The 22,090-nt window shown below is 39.1% G+C and overlaps 1 protein-coding gene across 5 annotated transcripts in view; it reads right to left on the bottom strand.

Annotated features, from left to right (window-relative positions):
* Nucleotides 1–22,090, bottom strand: part of RBPJ (recombination signal binding protein for immunoglobulin kappa J region) — a 241,823-nt gene that overhangs the window by 82,332 nt on the left and 137,401 nt on the right. The gene's annotated exons all lie outside the window — the stretch shown is intronic.

Here is a 22,090-nt window from a genome sequence, read left to right as displayed (position 1 = left end):
ATCAAGATTTTAGACACTTGAACAATTCAGTTCAGTTCAGTTCAGTCCAGCTGCTCAGTTGTGTCTGACTCTTTGCAACCCCATGAACCGCAGCACACCAGGCCTCCCTGTCCATAACCAATTCCTGGAGTTCACTCAGACTCACGTCCATCGAGTCAGTCATGCCATCCAGCCATCTCATCCTCTGTCGTCCCCTTCTCCTCCTGCCCCCAATTCCTCCCAGAATCAGAGTCTTTTCCAGTGAGTCAACTCTTCGCATGAGGTGGCCAAAGTATTGGAGTTTCAGCTTTAGCATCAGTCCTTCCAAAGAACACCCAGGACTGATCTCTTTTAGAATGGACTGGTTGGACAGGTTATAACTCCTCCCTATTTTAGGTTACATTTATCAACCAAGTTATTTCATCAGATGCAGGGGCTGTTTTATTTCACCTATCTAATAGTTTAAATTCTTCAAACAGTTCTTAAGTCAATCATGTAATACTAGGACATGTATTATAACACCATCTCTGTTTTGGGCACTTCAGAGTGCACAAAATTTTGTACATTTTACTAACTGTCACAATTATCCAATGATTATATTTAAAGCCTCAAGTCATCTATGTCCAGTCTAACATTATATTATACCTTTGACCACTGTGGTGTCTACCACTAGTAGGATAAGCATTTTAAGTCATTTTTCCAACAGCCATAATATATTTGAGTTGTAAAAAGTAAAATCATCCCTGTGGCAGCAAACACTATTTTCAAACAGTGGGTCTCTACAGGAGTGTAGTGCTTTGCATAGTTTTATCAAATTTAATTTTACCGTATCCACTTTTCAATAACAAACAAAAAACCCAAGATTCCTCCCACCAAAAACCAACAAACAAAAAACTCAAACAAACGCAACCTAAATGTCTACCAGGAGATGGATGGATTTTTAAAATGTGGTAGTACATGCATACAATTAAACACTATTCTACCTTAAAAAGGCAGGAAATTCTGACACATGCTACAACATGGATGAACCTTGAAGACCTCATGTTAAGTGAAATAAGCCAGTCACAAAAGGAGAATACTGTATGACTCCACTCACATGAGGTACGTAGAACAGTCAAATTTCATAGAGACAGAAAGCAGAATGGTAGTTACAAAGGGCTCAAGATAGGGGGGAAGAGAGTTAATTAATAGGTTCAGAGTTTCAGTTTCGGAGGATGGAAAAAGTTCTGAACGATAGGCTATGGTTTTTCCAGTGGTCATGTATGGATGTGAGAGTTGGACTGTGAAGAAGGCTGAGCGCCGAAGACCTGATGCTTTTGAATAAACTGTGGTGTTGGAGAAGACTCTTGAGAGTCCCTTGGACTACAAGGAGATCCAACCAGTCCATTCTGAAGGAGATCAGCCCTGGGATTTCTTTGGAAGGAATGATGCTAAAGCTGAAGCTCCAGTCCTTTGGCCACCTCATGCGAAGAGTTGACTCATTGGAAAAGACTCTGATGTTGAGAGGGATTGGGGGCAGGAGGAGAAGGGGACGACAGAGGATGAGATGGCTGGATGGCATCACTGACTCGATGGATGTGAGTCTCAGGGAACCCCGGGAGTTGTTGATGGACAGGGAGGCCTGGCTTGCTGCAGTTCATGGGGTGGCAAAGAGTCGCACACGACTGAGTAACTGAACTGAACTAAACTGAATACCACTGAACTGTACAGCTAAAAATGGTTAAAAAAAATAAGTCTTATTTTACATACATTTTGCTCAATTAAAAAAACTGAAGACACCTCGTGCAAATACACCAACAGTGGATAGTAAACTATCTTCCTTGTATTTTAAGAAACTTTCCCTTTATCACAAATCTATTTCTCATCCTATTTTTGTAAATGGTGCCAGGAAAATTCCTTTTTTTTTTTTTGCTACACTACATGGCTTGCAGAATCTTAGTTCCCCAACCAGGGATGGAACCCAGGCCCACCAAATCCTAACCACTGGACCACCAGGGAATTCCCAAGAAAAGTAATTCTAAATGTACACTAAGAACTCAAGAATCATTAACTTTTTAAAGTAAACATTATACTATACAAATACAGTAATATGAGCCCACCTGTCCTGAAGAAAACCCAAACTACATTCATATACTTTTATATGCATTTAGATACATGGAAAATTGGAAGAATATATCTCAAAATTTTAAAACTGGTTACCTCTGGAGAAGGAAGTAGAACTAGAGGCTTCTAAATTACCATAATAATGATACAAGAATATATTCTCATGTTAATTGTGTAACATTCCAAATGGGTTACAAACAGGCACAAAGAGATACATAGATTATCTCTCTCATTCCTGATCTACCTGGCCTAATCTAGTTCCTACTCTATTTACCCAAAGATACAAAATTTAACTGAATGGCAGTGGCTACGCAGAACAGAAGCACAAGCAGCCTAACTTGGCACAGACCTACGGTGGCCCAGGCTCCCTAACGACATTCACGGTTGCCAGGGACACACTTCTCAGGCCCAGTCTAGCAGAGCTGACTAGACAGCCACATTTTCACTCGGCCACTACTTAGTCTTACCCTTCTATTGATTCTGTTTTCTTCCATTTTAAAGGAATCTTTACAAACATTGGGCACTTGCAGTTTTTAAAACTAATCTGTCTCCTACAAGAACTACGTGTCCTGACAGGGAGGGTCAGAGAACAGACAGTATCCCAGGTATTCCTGAACAAAATATCCTGCCTCCAGATTCCCAGAACTCATCTTTCTCTAGTATAATTTGAAAGTTTAAGGGAATTCCCTGGCAGTCCAGTGTTTAGGACTTGGCATTTTCACTGTTTGAGGGCTTAGCTTCCAGTCCTGGTCAGGGAACTAAGATCCCAAACTAAGATCCCAAGCCAAATGGCATGGCAAGGGGGGAAAAAAAGGTTTAAAAATAATAAGAGTAAGAAATCCTTCAAAAAGCCATTGATGAAATCCCCAGTCCTAAGTAATCATTCCTTATTTTTATGTACTTGCAAAATGTCTCTATTATAGGAGTCACCGTGTTCTACTTCATATTAGTTATAAGCATAGCTGGATTCCCCACTAAAGCACAAAGACTAAACTGTCTTGACCCATCCTTTATAAACTTAAGTTATTCAAAGATATTACCTGTTCTCAAGAAATGACTCCTTTTCTTCAAGAAAAGAATAGAATTTTTTGAACATAGTTCCATGCATGATACTAGGTACTAGCTCACAGACATGATGTTCAATTTCAGAATAACATTGTCAATAAGCAATTTCAAATCAAATAAAAAGGATCAATGAGAAGATGTCATAAATTTCCATTTCAACTTATTTGGTTAACTGAAAGCTTTGAGTTGAAAAAGAGATTATAATCTCAAAAACCACTACAAGTCACTGGCAAAAGCCAGATATCCTGGAATGTGAAGTCAAGTGGGCCTTAGAAAGCATCACTACAAACAAAGCTAGAGGTGATGGAATTCCAGTTGAGCTATTCCAAATCCTGAAAGATGATGCTGTGAAAGTGCTGCACTCAATATGCCAGCAAATTTGGAAAACTCAGCAGTGGCCACAGGACTGGAAAAGGTCAGTTTTCATTCCAATCCCAAAGAAAGGCAATGCCAAAGAATGCTCAAACTACCGCACGACTGCACTCATCTCACATGCTAGGAAAGTAATGCTCAAAATTCTCCAAGCCAGGCTTCAGCAATATGTGAACCGTGAACTTCCAGATGTTCAAGCTGTTTTTAGAAAAGGCAGAGGAACCAGAGATCAAATTGCCAACATCTGATGGATTATGGAAAAAGCAAGAGAGCTCCAGAAAAGCATCTATTTCTGCTTTATTGACTATGCCAAAGCCTTTGTGTGGATCATAACAAACTGTGGGAAATTCTTAAAGAGATGGGAATACCAGACCACCTGATCTGCCTCTTGAGAAATTTGTATGCAGGTCAGGAAGCAACAGTTAGAACTGGACATGGAACAACAGACTGGTTCCAAATAGGAAAAGGAGTTTGTCAAGGCTGTATATTGTCACCCGGTTTATTTAACTTATATGCAAAGTACATCATGAGAAACACTGGACTGGAAGAAACACAAGCTGGAATCAAGATTGCTGGGAGAAATATCAATCACCTCAGATATGCAGATGACACCACCCTTATGGCAGAAAGTAAAGAGGAACTCAAAAGCCTCTTGATGAAAGTGAAAGTGGAGAGTGAAAAAGTTGGCTTAAAGCTCAACATTCAGAAAGCGAAGATCATGGCCTCCGGTCCCATCACTTCATGGGAAATAGATGGGGAAACAGTGGAAAGAGTGTCAGACTTCATTTTTCTGGGCTCCAAAATCACTGCAGATGGTGACTGCAGCCATGAAATTAAAAGACGCTTACTCCTTGGAAGGAAAGTTACGACCAACCTAGATAGCATATTCAAACGCAGAGACATTACTTTGCCAACAAAGGTTCGTCTAGTCAAGGCTATGGTTTTTCCTGTGGTCATGTATGGATGTGAGAGTTGGACTGTGAAGAAGGCTGAGCGCCGAAGACCTGATGCTTTTGAACTGTGGTGTTGGAGAAGACTCTTGAGAGTCCCTTGGACTGCAAGGAGATCCAACCAGTCCATTCTGAAGGAGATCAGCCCTGGGATTTCTTTGGAAGGACTGATGCTAAAGCTGAAGCTCCAGTCCTTTGGCCACCTCATGCGAAGAGCTGACTCATTGGAAAAGACTCTGATGCTGGGAGGGATTGGGGGCAAGAGGAGAAGGGGACGACAGAGGATGAGATGGTTTGATGGCATCACTGACTCGATGGACGTGAGTCTCAGCGAACTCCGGGAGCTGGCAATTGACAGGGAGGCCTGGCATGCTGCAATTCATGGGGTCGCAAAGAGTCGGACATGACTGAGCGACTGATCTGATCTGATCTGAAGCAGAAAAGAAGTTCATCTCCTTTGCAACTAAAGGGAAAAAAATCTGTTTGTATCCCTTTACATCACATAAGCCTAAATACAATTACAGGTTCTGCATGTTCTGATTATTTTACCAGTTTCCTATGTAAAACTGTCAAAAAAATGAAAATACAAATCTCATTTATCATATATTTTGTGTCTATTTTCCTCGTAACCCACATTTGACAGTATGAAGAAAATCCTGCCTTCTTATAAGTATTTAATATTAAATAAAATTGATAAGGATCTAAAAATCATTTGAGAAATGTTAAACTTGCTGAAAATATTCCTTGGTACTGGTATATGCTATGCTTTGCTCTGAATAGTATTATGAATTATAAATGACAACTGCCAATAAGAGCTAATACTTACTATCAGTAAATACGGTGTGTAAAAAAGACTCTCAGGTCTTATCTCCTTTACTTACAACCAAACTTCCATGGGCAGGTATAATAAATTAGTTCCACTTTACAGAAATAGAAATTGAGGTTTAAAGAAGTAACTTGCAAGAAAATGATTTTTAAGAGGTACAGCCAGAGTTCAAAGCTAGATCTTCCTGACTTCAAAACTAATACAGTTGATCCTTGAACAACACGGTTTGAACTGTGCGGGTCCAGTTATACAGGGATTTTTTTTTTTCCTCCAATAAACATGCACTATAGTACCACGCAATCCATGGCTGGATGAATCTGAGGATGAGCAACTACGGGTACAGAGAGCTGAACCGCAAAGTTTCATGGGGATTCTCCACTGTACAGGGGTCTGGCGCCACTAACCCCCAAGTTGTTCATGGATCAACTGAATTCACCTGCCACTCATCCTACACATTTAACAAATTATATCAGAATAAGTCTGTTCTGCTACAATGTATGTTTCTTTGCTGTGAGTTACTTCTTAGGCAACTACAGTGTGGAATGATGCTGGTGTAAAAGGAATTCATGATGCTTCATACACTGTTTTTCCTAGCATATTAAATGTCTTAAGCCAACTGAGGAAAGCTTTTTCACAAACAAACATAAAAGCTTAGTAATAGATTAATATTTTAAGGAAAAAGCCCTGAAAATCTACAAAAGTACTTTTCTTTATTATAAATAGTTGGTTTAGTAGCTCAGTAATTGTTCTTCTTTCAGTTTGGGTCAACCTATCTGCCAAAGCTGCCTGTGCAAATGAAGCAAAAACAACAACAACAACAACCTTCCAGTAATAAAACAATGGGTTAATGAAGAATGCTACACATAAAATTAACTTTTCATTTTAATGAAGATAGCCTCTTAGAAGCAGTGCCCTTCCAGGACCTACAACTAGAAGAGGCTGAGCCTAACATTTGAGATTCCACAGACTGACAGTAAAAAAAGGTACAAATCCTAGTCTTTTTATTATTAGGATTGCTATTGTTTTTAGTTATTATCCAAGATCAGAGTTTCAGGGAATTTCACTAGTCTGTCTCAACTCTTTTTTCGCCCATGAGCTTATTCCTTTCACTGCACAAATCTGCAAGTCTCAAGTTTTGTTAAGCTACATAGTCGTCCCTCAGTATTTGCAGGTGATTGGTTCCAGGACCCCCTCAGATACCAAAATCTACAGATGCCCAAGCACCATATAAAAAATAACACAGTATTTGCATAAAACCTGTGTATATCCTCATCTCTAGATTACTTATAGTACCTAATATAATGTGAAAAGAAAGTGAAGTTCCTCAGTCATATCTGACTCTGCAACTCCATGCACTGTAGCCCACCAGACTCCTCACTGCATGGGATTTTAAAGACAAGAATACTGGAGTGGGTTGCCATTTCCTTCTCCAGGGGATCTTCCCAACCGAGGGATGGAACCCGGTCTCCTACATTGCAGGCAGACTCTTTACCATATCAGCTTCCAGGGAAGCCCCATTTTTCCAATGAAATACAATGCAAATATCCATAAATACTATATAAAAAGCTCTGCCAAAAAAAAAAAAAAAAGCTCTGCCAGCAAGTGGCAAATTCAAATTTTGCTTTTTAGGAACTTTTGGAATTTTTTCCCACTAAATAGTTTCGAATCATGATTGACCTTTCAGATGCAGAATCTGCAGATACAAAGTGAAAGTGTTAGTCACTCAGTCATGTCCTACTGTTTACAATCCCAAGGACTGTAGCCCCCCAGGCACCTCTGTCCATGGAATTCTCCAGGCAAGAATACTGCAGTGGGTTTGCCATTTCCTTCTCCCTTCTTTCTCTTCCCGACCAGGGACTGAACCTGGATCTCCTGCAATGCAGGCAGATTCTTTACTGTCTGAGCCACCAAGCAAGTTTGGCAGCAACTCCAGTGTGCATTATACAAAACATCCCTTATGAACCTTTAGTACATGGACTGACCAAAATGCCACAGATAGTTTTTTGTGAGGTAAACTCCAATGCTATAGAGAAAATAATGTGTGTTAAAACTGCTCCACTAGGAGTAAAATGCAGCAGGAGTGATTAATGATACTTTGATGATTTTTTATTGATCTTTAAACAAAGATCAATGTAGACATGAGAAACACACATACCCCAACACAGCTCTTAATGTATTTCATTTCTTAACAACTAGAGAAGATGATCCTATGGAGAATGATTCTACTGAATAATCTAAGGCTATTCAGCTTACATGAATTTCCAAAGCTATAAATACAGCATCAAAACAAAAAGCTCACATAGAAAGATAAACATAATTTGCCTAGAAAACAGGACGTATAAAATATATATTTTCATACACAATTGCCCAGAATTAATTGTTTATAACAAAGCATTCTCGGAAAAAATTACCCAAGTGATACCCGGAGACCTAAGTTAAGTGACTAAATATAGGTTTAGGTTCTGATAACTAATTGCCACACCAACAAACAATCCACTGATCACCAGAAAGGTATCCTACAATTCAACTCAATTCTGACACTACCTACCCAGATTTGCATAAAACCTATGCACATCCTCATCTCTAGATTACTTATAATACCTAATACAATGTGAAAGGAAAGTGAAAGTGTTAGTAGCTCAGTCATGTCTGACTCTTTGCAACTCCATGCACTGTAGCCCACCAGACTCCTCCATGCATGGGATTTTAAAGACTGGATGGAACTCTGGTTTCAGAGGTTCCAATGACCTTCACCTGGGGTTTCAGAAGCCAGCCTCAAGCCCAGGTTATTACCTGTGTTTCTGACCAATCACCTATACAGATCAGAGGTTCCCATGACCCCCTCCTTCAGTTCAGTTCAGTCGCTCAGTCGTGCCCGACTCTTTGCGACCCCATGGGCTGCAGCACGTCCTCCCTGGAAGACTAATTTGCTAGAGTGGCTCACGCTTAATACATTCAGCTCAGCTCAGTTCACTCAGTCATGTCCGACTCTTGCAACCCCATGGACTCCACCATGCCAGGCCTCACTGTCCATCACCAACTACCAGAGCTTACTCAAACTCATGTCCTTTGAGTCAGTGATGCCATCCAACTCATCCTCTGTCGTCCCTTCTTCTCCCGCCTTCAATCTTTCCCAGCGTCAGGGCCTTTTCCAATGAGTCAGTTCTTCACATCAGGTGGCCAAAGTACTGGAGTTTCAGCTTCAGCATCAGTCCTTCCAATGAATATTTAGGACTGATTTCCTTTAGGATGGACTGGTTGGATCTTCCTGCTGTCCAGGGGACTCTCAAGAGACTTCTCCAACACCACAGTTCAAAAGCATCAATTCTTCAGCTCTCAGCTTTAAGGTCCAACTCTCACATCCATACATGACTACTGGAAAAACCATAGCTTGGACTAGATGGATCTTTGTTGGCAAAGTAATATCTCTGCTTTTTAATATGCTGTTTAGGTTGGTCATATCTTTTCTTCCAAAGAGTAAGCATCTTTTTTTAATTTCATGGCTGCAGTCACCATCTGCAGTAATTCTGGAGCTCAGAAAAATAAATTCTGTCACTGTTTCCACTGTTTCCCCATCTATTTGCCATGAAGTGATGGGACCAGATGTCACATCTTAGTTTTCTGAATGTGGAGTTTTAGGCCAATGTTTCCACTCTCCTCTTTCACTTTCGTCAAGAGATTCTTTAGTTCTTCGCTTTCTGCCATAAGTGTGGTGTCATCTGCATATCTGAGGTTATTGATATTTCTCCCGGCAATCTTGATTCCATCTTGTGCTTCATCCAGTCCAGCGTTTCTCATGATGTACTCTGCATATAAATAAGCAAGGTGACAATATACAGCCTTGACGTACTCCTTTCCCAATTTGGAACCAGTCTGTTGTTCCATGTCCAGTTCTAACTATTGCTTCCTGACCTGCATAGAGATTTCTCAAGAGGCAGGTCAGATGGTCTGGTATTCCCATCTCTTTAAGAATTTCCCACAGTTTGTTGTGATCCACACAAAGGCTTTGGCATAGTCAATAAAGCAGAAATAGATGCTTTTCTGGAACTCTCTTGCTTTTTTGATGATCCAAGGGATGTTGGCAATTTGATCTCTGGTTCCTCTGCCTTTTCTAAATCCAGCTTGAACATCTGGAAGTTCACGGTTCCTGTACTGTTGAAGCCTGGCTTGGAGAATTTTGAGCATTACCTTGCTAGAGTGTGAGATGAGTGCAGTCGTGCGGTAGTTTGAGCATTCTTTGGCATTGTCTTTCTTTGGGATTGGAATGAAAACTGACCTTTTCCAGTCCTGAGTTTTCCAAATTTGCTGGCATATTGAGTGCAGCACTTTCACAGCATCATCTTTCAGGATTTGAAATAGCTCAACTGGAATTCCATCACCTCCACTAGCTTTGTTCATAGTGATGCTTTCTAAGGCCCACTTTGCACTCCAGGATGTCTGGCTCTAGGTGAGTGATCACACCATCGTGGTTACCTGGGTCATGAAGATCTTTTTTGTACAGTTCTGTGTATTCCTGCCACCTCTTACATTTTCTGCTTCTGTTAGGTCCATACCATTTCTGTCCTTTATTGTGCCCATCTTTGCATGAAATAGTCCCTTGGTGTCTGTAATTTTCTTGAAGAGATCTCTAGTCTTTCCCATTCTATTGTTGTCCTCTATTTCTTTGCACTGATCACTGAGGAAAGATTTCTTATCTCTCCTTGCTATTCTTTGGAACTCTGCATTCAAATGGGTATATCTTTCCTGTTTTCCTTTGCCTTTCTCTTCTTTCCTTTCACAGCTATTTGTAAGGCCTCCTCAGACAACCATTTTGCCTTTTTGCATTTCTTTTTCTTGGAGATGGTCTTGATCCCTGCCTCCTGTACAATGTCACGAACCTCTGTCCATAGTTCTTCAGGCACTCTGTCTATCAGATCTAATCCCTTGAATCTATTTCTCACTTTCACTGTATAATTGTAAGGGATTTGACTTAGGTCATACCTGAATGGTCCAGTGGTTTCCCCTACTTTCTTCAATTTAAGTCTGAATTTGGCAATAAGGAGTTCATGATCTGAACCACTGTCAGCTCCCGGTCTTGTTTTTGCTGACTGTATAGAGCTTCTCCATCTTTGGCTCCAAAGAATATAATCAATCTGATTTCGGTATTGACCATGTGGGTGATGTCCATGTGTAGAGTTACTACAATCTTACTACATTACTGATTTATAGTAAAGCATATATCTCAAACTGGAAGAGATGCAAAGGGCAAGGAATGGGGAAAGGTCGGAAAGTTACCTCATTAACATATTAACATAACAAAAGACACTTTTTATCACTCTCATTATTTAGGAAATTCAAAAGGTTTTAGGAGCTCTGAGTCAGGAACTGTGGACAAGACCTAACATGTATGAGAAATAAATTCTGGTCATCTGACGACCAGATTTATAGATCACAATATCACAGTGGTCAAAAATGCATTTCTTTTTTCTATTATAGTCTTAATGTTGTGCCTTCCTATTTCCCTGTCTCTATCTATATAGTCTCATTATTATGTTTTTCATGTCGGAGATTACACAGTAATCTGTACAGTATTACCACATTTATTGTTTAAATCAACAGAGTTGGGAAAAGAGGTTATGCATTTTATAAAATAAAACAAGAAAATTTCAAGTAATCATTTAAGTAATCAAAAATTAATATGTAAAACACTTTCATTTACTCCAGGAAAGTTTCCTTCATTACTTTTGACTTGAGCAATTATAATAAATTAGTTCATCTTCCATGTGTGCATGCACACTCTGCCCTGCTTGACTCTTTGCGACCCTGTGGACTGTGGCCCTCCAGGCTCCTTTGTCTACTGAGTTTTCCATGCAAGGATACTGGAATGAGTAGCCATTCCCTTCTCCAGGGGATATTCCCGACACGGGGACTGAACCCACATCTCTTGCAATTGCCTGCGTTGGCAGGCTGGTCCTTTACCACTGTGCCACCTGTATCATCAATTTAGAGTGAGAGTTATTCAAAATCACGTTTTCTGCCTGCATGACATTTTTCCAGAAACCACACAAGCAAATTATTCCTGTGCATATGTCATCATCTCCCAATTTCACACCTAAAACCTGTTTCCCATATCAAATGATGGAACCTGTAATTAATACCATTGCTCAAATCAGAACATGAGGTTAGCTTTGACTCCTGTCTTCATTTCACACACCATATCTAACCTTGGCACACTTTGCCTCATGGTCTTTCCATTTGCTGTTCCTTCTTCCTCAAACGCTCTGCCACAAACATGCCTCACATTGTCACCTTATCCTTAAGGTCCTTTGCACAAGTGTCCCCATCTCAGAGACCTTCCAAAAACACTTTATCTTGTTGCAACCTCTTCCTGACACTCCTTATCCTATTTCCAGCATTCTTTCTCTTCTAAAGTCCTTATCTCAATAAATATTATACTCGGGATACAGCTGGCACTCCAAAACTTTGAATATATCACTAGGGCTCAGTCAGTTTATGTCAGATAGTCCCAGACTGAGGGAATAAGAGGGTTCCACAATGTGAAGGGTTGATAATGGTACCCTCATTGATCTGTTTCAACATATCATAAATTACCTAGTTTAATGACCTGAGCCCACAGAAAACAGGTGAGGGACTTAAGATAATTCGTGCAACAAAAGTAGCATTGGAGATAATACTAATAATTTAAGCACACTAAACAGATAAATGGCAGAAGGGGACCTTTTCTTCTTAGTACTCCCTCTTTACCAAGTAAAAATGATTAACCAGATACAGTAAGAGTCAAAAAGAAGATAAAGATAACTTTTTAAAACACAGATTTACACCTATTACCAACAATAACGTCTCCCTGTGTATAAAATTTGCCCCAATATATTAGCAAATGACAGTGTAAAGCAACAACAATTAGTAAATACTTAAAACTTTAAGTACTTAAAACATTAACAGATCTCTAGGTTGTGAGCTTTTTCTCTCTGGCAAGATTTAAAGTCACGATTTCCAGTTTAGAACTTTGGAAATCACTAAGTTTAGATGCTTCTTTTATGATTTCTTATAAAATAGTATAAGATAAGAAACACATACCATGGGGAAAAACTTATTTTTCCTGTAGTGGTAGACAAGGCTTAAATATGACTTGGGGAATAACATGAACATAAACCAAAATGTATCTTTCTGTGAGTAAACTACTGTATAAATATACACAGAAAATACTGTTCAAGATTATGGTGGGGAGAAGAACTAGTATTAGAAAAAATTACGTACTATAGGATATTTGTCATAAAGTGAGTAGTTATATTTTTCTAATGTGCCTCAGTTTATACAGTCTTTGCTGGCTTCTTGATGAAATGCAAAGATTTCTAAGAAAATACAGGAAAATATCAATATGTTCCCAGCTGCAAGTTCATTCTACAGTTAAATACTTACTGACTGCCTTTTACATGACAGGCATTCTTCTAGGTACAAGGCACAGAAAACTGAACAAAAAGACAAGGTGTCTTCAGGAGGGAGATTCTTTACTTATTTAAAACTTTTTATGGAAAATCTAGAATATCATCTGCTATGAGAGTGCCTACTTTACTCAAAATAAAAATTTCTATAAAAAGCTTACTGAGATCCCATCACACAAGAAACTTATTCATTTCACCTTTCAATTAGCAAGCAAAGAAAATGACAACCGAATTGTACAAAGTACTACCAGATGTCATGGATATGGTTAATTATATAAAACACTGCAGCTTCATGAAATAAGGAGTAACCATGAAAATCTTTTCTACAACACAGAGGTTTCGTCTTCACACAAGAGCAAAGCACCTAAAAGGACTGTGAAATCAGAAGAATTACTCATTTTTCTTTATACAAAGAGGTTCCCCAATTGATTACTTTTCCTGTGAGGCATGGAGCTTCCTGTGGTATGTGATCCGGCAGTTATTTTTGTAAAATTAAAAACATTTAAGGTAAACATGGCATTTAAATAATGACATTTCAACTATAAAATTACATGATTTGTACAGAAATAAAACAACTTACAACTAGCTCTCTAAATGACTCTCATAAAGTATAAACCAAGATTTAAAAAAAATAATAAGCATATATATATATACAGTTTAAATAATGAAGAAAACTAACTACACTGCTCTCCCTAAAAAATACTTGCGAAGATAAAAAGGGGTTCTACCATTCTATTAAAAGTATCTTTAAAATCTTCACCTCATTTGTATCACAACATTTGAGATTTCTGTACATACTTCATTGTGAATATTAGCAAAGTACATTTCAAATAATTTATTACTACATAATCACATATATCGGGGTGTATGTTAACTTTTTCCTGGTACAGGTTAACAACCAAAAGTCTAGAGACTGGAATACAGTACAAAACAAAACAAACTGCTGCAGGCGGCACACTGCTCTTGTCATATATACTGATCAAGACCAGAAGACAGGCAAGCTTCTGAGGCTTCACGTGAATTAATTAAATCCGCCTCAGTTAATGCCTCAGTTAATCACTAGGGACACCAAGCCAAAAAAAACAATATGAAAGAATCAACAAATACACATCATCCCTTGAGGAGAAAAACAATACAGAATATTTTTCCTCATCAAAATGAGATAGTCAATGTGGAAAGCCTCTGAAAAGTTTAAGAATATCAGTCAAGTTCATGAATGTCTTCACTGTCATAGCATTAGCAAATGTGTGTCCCTCTCCCCAACAAAAGCCACTTTTAACGGTGACTTTCCATTAACACATAAGAAGCTGTACAATGTTATAGAAAAGGCAACAAAAGGAGTTTCAATTACGTTTCATCCCCTTCCCTCATTGTGTTCCTTCCAATAAGCATATAAACAAATGAAGGCAATTCCACCTTAAAAAGCTCCATCACCACACATAGGCTCCATTCCCACCAAATTCTGAACCACTCCTCAGCCCGCGTCAAACCACATTCTAGCTCCCACTAGTTCACTAAAGTTGTTTTTACCAATTTGAAATCCTAAAGTCCTCAACTGGTGAGCACCTGTGTTTATTTCACGCGCCCTCTTTGCAGCATGTGACACAACGACAGGCTTCCCTCCTCCCGGAAGCACGCTCTTCGTTTTGGTGACACTGCACTGTCTAGGTTTTGTTTCACCTCTAGTGATAACCTTCCTTTACTAGTTTTTACACCTCTACCTTAAGTGCTGATGCTCACCAGAGGTTTGTCTCTGTTTAACTCCTGAGGAGATTTCGCCCACACTCCAGGTTTTAATTACTATCTAGCAGTCTTCAAGTTTATATTTCCAAAAGGGACCTCTCTCTCCCAAGCTCCAGAAACCACAGAAAAAAAATTTATATATGTAACTGGCCACTGGAAACTTTCAACTAACTCTCTCACACAGGCCTCGGCACAACATGTTCAAAACCAAAAACTTCTCCCCACCAACACGAACTCTACTCTTCCACTATGTCATTTATCTCAGTGCTATCTCATCCTAACAAATGGCACCACCACCTCCCACTCCAACAAAATGTGTAAAGCACCAGCTTTCTTATGCTATGCTAAGTCACTTCAGTCGTGTCCACCTCTGTGCGACCCCATAGACGGCAGCCCACCAGGCTCCCCTGTCCCTGGGATTCTCCAGGCAAGAACACTGGAGTGGGCTGCCATTTCCTTCTCCAATGCAGGAAAGTGAAAAGTGAAAGTGAAGTTGCTCAGTCGTGTCCAATTCTTAGCGACCCCATGGACTGCAGCCTACCAGGCTCCTCCGTCCATGGGATTTTCCAGGCAAGAGTACTGGAGTGGGGTGCCATTGCCTTCTCCGACCAGCTTTCTTACTTCTTGACAAATTTCTAATAACTCCAAAAGACTAATCTCACTCTTACAACTTGCCCCAAGCAGTTATACTGAAGAAATAAAGCTCCATTCTGTCTTTTTAAAATAACATGTCGTCACAAATTCTGTCATTAGATTCCTTTTGGATATCATTAAAAAGTGACTTCAACTAACAAGGACTGAAAAGATGCTCAACATCACTCATTATTAGAGAAATGCAAATCAAAACAATGAGATACCACCTCACACCAGTCAGAATGGCCATCATCAAAAAGTCTACAAGTAACAAAAGCTGGAGAGGGTGTGGAGAAACGCAACACGCTCGCATTGTTGGTGAGAAGGTAAACTGATACAGCCACTCTGGAAGACCGGATGGAGATTCCTTAAAAAGGTAGGAATAAAACCACTGTATGACCCAGCAATCCCACTAGGCATATACCCTGAGGAAACCAAAATTGAATGTACCCCGATGTTCATCACAGCACTATTTACAATAGCTAGAACATGAAAGCAACCTAGATGTCCAAAGACAGATGAGCGGATAAAGAAGCTGTGGTACATACATACAATGTAATACTACTCAGCCATAAAAAGGAACACATTTGAGTCAGTTCTAATGAGATGGATGAACCCAGAGCCTATTATACAGAGTGAAGTAAGTCACAAAGAGAAAGATAAATATCATACACTGACACATGTATATGGAATATGAAGAGATGGCACTGATGAATTTATTTTCAGGGCAGCAATGGAGAAACAGACCTATGGACACGGGGGAGGGGAGGAGAGAGAAGGGAGAGAGAAACATGGAAACTCAACAGTACCATATGTAAAATAGAGAGCCAGTGAGAATCTGCTGTATGAGTCAGGGAACGCAAGCAGGGGCTCGGTGACAGGCTGAAGGGTGGGATGGGGAGAGAGATGGGAGGGAGGTTCGGCAGGAGGAGACATGATGTACCTGTGGCTAATTCTTGTTGATGTGTGACAGAAAACCACAAAATTCTGTAAAACAATAATCCTTCAATTAATTTTTAAAAAATGACTTCAAAATACAGGTATTTCTTGCTACAGAGTAAATGTAGCTTACAAATGCAAAACTTGTAGAATCCTAATAGTAGACTTGTGCCTTTGAAATTTCAGGAGCATAGGTATACATGTGGATGCCCAATATTTGTGTTTTAAAATTTCCAAAATGGGATTTCCCTGGCAGTCCAGTGGTTAAGACTCCACGCTTTCACTGCCGAGGGCCTGGATTCAACCCCTGGTCAGGGAACTGAGATGCCACAATCCAGGCAGCAGGGCCCCTCTCCACCAAAAAAAAATTAAAGGAAAAGGAAAACAGATGCATGGCGGCGGCGGTGCGCCGGGAGATAATCTTATTAATACCAAGAAAAAGCTTCACATTAGAGCAGAAAAAAAGGCATGATTTTGTAATTTTCAATAACTGTATCACTGTATCCTCTGAAACTCTTCCTCATACACGATAGAAACCTATCCTTAATCCTAACAAAAGCCTACCAGTGCCTCAAAGCACGGTTGGGCTAGTTATCTGACTGAGCAGAAATGAAAACAGCACGCTGATGTCAGAGCTAATGAGGAAGAAGTATCCATCACTAGGTGATCCCTCTCATAGGAACAGACTAACTTCCCCCAGGGAACATGGGAATTTCATACACTTCCAACTTTTGGGAGTTCTCTCAAGTTCACTAAGTCATTCTAATATCTACATCACATTCTGTCGCCAGGTGTCATCTTTCCAAAGTATACCAAGTTGGTGTGATTAGTAAATAGTCCAACATAAACGGAAACCTCAGGAGCACTGCCAGAGATGAGTGCTGGAAAAGCCATCTATTCATGGAAATAATATTTCTATTTCCCTAGTGATTACAGCTACCAGTGACAACTGTGAAATCCCAAGAGAAGAAAAGAAAATTTAACTGCCTCAAAACTTTAATTATTCATATAAACTAGCCAAAAAACTAAAGCTAAATGTTACACAAAGGGCTCTCTAATCCCCTAATATTTTTGGCTAATTATTCCACTGGTAGTCTACATCTGCTGTACTAAAATCTGATTATGAATCAGAAGTAACTCACTGGGAACACTTTTATATCTAAAAGTGATTGTGGATAATAACTACAATTCACAAAAACTATGATTTCTAATGTGCATAAAATCCTGTGCTTCACAATAAAAGAACAGACGTTACTGTCAAAGTCTAAACTCTCAGGAAAAAAAAAAAACTCTTAAACTCTCTTAACCACTAGAAAGAATGAGACAGTTTAACAACAAAAAAGTTAATTTCAACAGCATATTCAACCTGTATTTTTTTAATATCTTCAATAATAAGCAATTTATGATTAGGAAGCATGTTAAACATTGCCTTTACAAATAAAGTGAATCTATTATGTTGATTTAAACACATAGTTTAGAAGTTTGCAAATACATATTCTAATAACTGCATAAATACTGACCTATAATCCCACAGATTCAGTTATGGGATTTTTTGCTCTGTTTGATTTTTGGTCAGAGTCTCATTTGTTTTAACTATTGTTCTTCAACCATTCTCTCTTTTTTATTGTCTTTTTGAAATAAATTATTTTCTAGAATGGAAAAGTTTTATCTTCTAGATATTTTAACAGAAAATAACTGCGGTTCCCTTATTTCTTGTAGCTCAGTTTTAGGTGCGATCTTTAGCATCTCAGAGGAAAACTATCTTTAATAATTTATACTTAACTATTTGGATCTGCTCAATAACATATTAAAACCATATACTTTTGATATGAAAACAGGGATATACACTGTGTCTAAACACTATGTAGGAGTTAATTATGTGTGTTACTTGCTCAGTTGAGTCCGACTCTTCAATCCCACGGACTGCAGCTGGCCAGGCTTCTCTGTCCATGGGATTCTCCAAGCAAGAAAACGAGTGGGTTAGTTCCAAACAATCCAACATTTATAGCTTTAAACAGAAGACATAGGTAAAGCATCATTCATAAGTACTTGCTTATAAGTAATTGCCCAATGCAAAAATATCTGATGACAGAAACCATGTTCATAAACCAACTAAAATTACAGTTTACCTTTACTGTACACATATCCAAGTAATACAGTTAAAGATCATCAAAAAGTCAAGCAAAATATCCCAAATTGCTTCAAAATCATAAGAAACGGAGAGCAGTAATAGAAATGACTGCTCCAAAGAGTCCCAGAATAGAAACACTCTCTTTGTACTGTCCTAACTCATCCCTCTCAAAACACACTCACCCTTAGAGAACAAACACAGAATTCATTGCAACTGTGGATATAATTTGTGAGCGGCCTTTCATTGCTCCATAAAGGCTCATCATTGTAGATGTTCATCAGTTTTTAAGCCACATCCACAGCTGCTGTCTTAGTTAGAAAAACAACAAAATTTGACAGCAAAAAAACTTTAACAGTTTTACATAAAACAAAATGAAAAGTACTCCAGTATAATAAAAAGAATGTATATATCTCAAGTATCAAAAACATGAGACTCATTTTTAACAGTGATACCTTTCACTTACATGGTGTGAGAATTACTTTCTAAAGCCTTCCAGCACATACAGTATCATTTCTAACTTAAAGCCTAGATCTAAGTTATCATTTACACAGAAAATAAGTGAAGCAGGGATATTATCAAATTAGTTAGTGGGGAACTGTGTCTATTTCATGACCACCAGCCTGTGTTTTCAAAAACCTTCCTTCCAAAATCATATAATAAACTTTAGAAGCAAAAATCCCACATAAAACTGTTCTTTAAAAAGTCTATTTAAAAAAAAAAAGTCTATTTAAAAAAACTCCTGTATAAACCGCTTCCCTATGCAACTTTAGCCTTCTGCATCAGATCTGTTTTCTGCCTGGACTGAGGAAGGGGCTCCTGTGGTTAGTGAGCACAGCCAATCACGTGCCGATGGATGACTAAGAGTTAACCACACATGAGGAAGGGAGGATGCCCAGTAGCATCATCACACTAGACTGCATCATCACCAGACGATGTTCATGGCAATGGGACAGGAATCCAGAGACATGCGTTTGAATTTCAACCCCCCACCAACCAGCAGGTGGACTTGGTTAAGTTTCTGTAAAACAAAAGAACACTATCTTCCTCTCCAGACAATGGCAAGGCCTTCCATCCCTGGGCTGGGAAGATTCCCTGGAGGAGGGCATGGCAACCCACTCCAGTATTGTTACCTGGAGAATCCCCACGGAGAAGCCCGGTGGCTACAGTCCATGGGATCACAAAGAGGTTGGACATGACTGAGCAACTAAACACAGCACAAAATAAATGCAACAACAGAGCTCAAAGCTGCTGCTGCTGCTAAGTCGCTTCAGTCGTGTCCGACTCTGTGCGACCCCATAGACAGCAACCCACCAGGCTCCCCCGTCCCTGGGATTCTCCAGGCAAGAACACTGGAGTGGGTTGCCATTCCCTTCTCCAATGCATGACAGTGAAAAGTGAAAGTGAAGTCGCTCAGTCATGCCCAACTCTTAGCAACCCCATGGACTCCACATTAGATGAATCTGTATCTGTACCAGGGGGCCTATAAAATTTTTTAAGTATAACATACAACAGTAAAAGTAGGACTTTAAAATCAATGAGAAAACAACAGAGCATTCAAACAGTGATGCAGTTAGAACACTTCATTTATTCATTCATTCAACAAACACATATTGCGTACCCACTATATTCCAGTGGGGAAGAGAAATAAAGCAAAAAGCGAATAACACACATTGTTAGAAGGTGATACATGCCAGTGAGTAAAATAAAACAGGGAAAGAGAACAAAATGTGGAATAAAAAGTAGGATAAATGCAGTAAAATGAAAAGCACTATAAAGGAGATTAAAAAAAAAAAAAAAGTGCCAGTGAGGTGGGAAACCAGAAGTGTGGTATCCTAGAAGTCAAAGAAAAAAAAAGTTTGAAGAAGATATCAAATGCCACTGATCAAGTCAAGTCAAGGGGGGCCTGCACATTCACCTGTATGGAGGGAACTGGCTACTATGATAAGAACAATTTTGCTGACGTGGTCCAGGCAAAAGCCTGGCTTAAAAAAAGGTTTAGGGGAAATGGAGTAAGAGTAACTGGAGATAGAAAGAACTCCTCGTTCAAAGTTTGTTTCAAAGGGAAATAGAGAAATAGGAACTAGTGGGGAGTGGGGAGTCCAGATGAGAAAAAGCAGCATGTTTGTATATCGTCAAGAACGCTTCACTAAAACGGTAAAAACTGAGACCAGTGGGAAGGCCAGAGAGCTAGCCAATGTCATAGAGTAGCTGAGAAGGCAAGGGATCTAAGGCACAAGCAGAGAGTTTGCCCTTAAGTTTGAAAGTATACTCACCCCACTGTAAGCAGTGCATATCTCTGGGAGTTGGGATTTTAGATGTGCAGTGGAACTATCTTATTCACTTTACTATATTGATCTTTGTTTACAAGGAATATGTATTTGTCTAAATGATTCTTTTTAAAAAGCTCAAGACAGGATTTTAGGATGGTGGTGGCACCAGCTTAGTTTTTCAGCCTTTCCACATAAAAAGCACCCGGACAACAAAATCAAAATATGTGGACAACGTTAAGAAAAAAAATAGGTTACAAGGTAACCCCACAAACTCCCAATACTAACAGGTGTACAATAATGAGCTACCAAAAGCCACAGATTAAAGACAGAAGCAATTTGGGGGTGCGGGGGAAGGAGCTGACAAGACTATGACAGTGGTCCAACCAGGAGACGAAACCGGCCTGGAGAATAAAACGATGGCAGTGAGCAAGGAAAGGAGAGCCCAGAACATGAAACAGCTCAGTGGTAAAAGAAGCCACCTGCAATGAGGAGACACAGGACACTTGGGTTTGATCCCTGGGTTTGGAACGACTCCCTGGAGAAGGAAATAGCAACCTACTCCAGTATTCTTGCCTGGGAAATCCCATGGACAGAGGGCTACATTCCACGGGGTTGCAAAAGAGTCAGACTCAACTTAGCGACTAAATAACAAGCCTATTTTATAGGATGCTATAACAGGTCTAGGTGGTAGGAAAAAACAAATTTGGCTGGCCTACAGAACAACTAGTAGTAGTTTTAGAAATACAGATATAAACATCTGAGGCAATGATACAAATATAAAGTCAAAGAATAGATAAAGCAAGGAAAGAAAAAGACTGCAAACCACAATATTTAAGACTAAAGACGGAATAGGTAGAAAAGATGGAATGTTCAAGAGGTTAACATAGTGTCTTAACAGTCAAGAACAAAGACATCATGGTCAACAAAAAACAAAGGATGCAGAAAAATAAAACCAGGTTTTGGGAGCCAGGTGAAGGGTTATTTATTGACGGTCTGGGATGAAAAATCAGATTTTAACATGTAACAAAAAGAAGGATATAAAAATAAGTGGTAAAGCAGTGACTTGAAAGAAATGTATGAAAGGAAATCAGCAGCAAGTAATTCTCAGAGAACAGCCAAGTCTGGCAGCCTGTTTGCATACATGCATGAATCCTCACAAGAATTCTGAGATATACTCCCCATTTTACAATTGGGGAAACTTAAGTTACAACACAATTATATAAATTGTCCAAAGTCATACAATGTGTATACAAAATAATTAAATGACCTGAAAATTGGTCTCTAGGCGGAAAAGGAGTAAGATGATGGATAAAAACTAAAAACACAAATTGAGGAAAGAGGATTTAACTGATTTAACTTTATCCCAGGAGTATCCGACAAGATTATTTTTAAATTTTTACTTATAGACAAATGATGCTACTTCAGAGAACCTTTTGAGTTCAAACACTAGTCAAAAATAAAGGTTTATTTTTGAAGTATTGTAATAGAGAAGGATATAATAATCTCCTAAGCCTCGTATTAGACTTACTTATATCTGGGACTGTCTTGCCATCTATTAGAGAGCTTGGAAGCTTTCAAATGATTAACATTTAGGTGGAGAGATAAACAGAAGCTCTCTGAGTACAGGGCAGGGCAGT

Source organism: Bos mutus, chromosome 6, assembly GCF_027580195.1.
Source record: "Bos mutus isolate GX-2022 chromosome 6, NWIPB_WYAK_1.1, whole genome shotgun sequence".
NCBI lineage: Eukaryota > Metazoa > Chordata > Mammalia > Artiodactyla > Bovidae > Bos > Bos mutus.
This window is presented reverse-complemented; position numbering and strand designations above follow the sequence as displayed.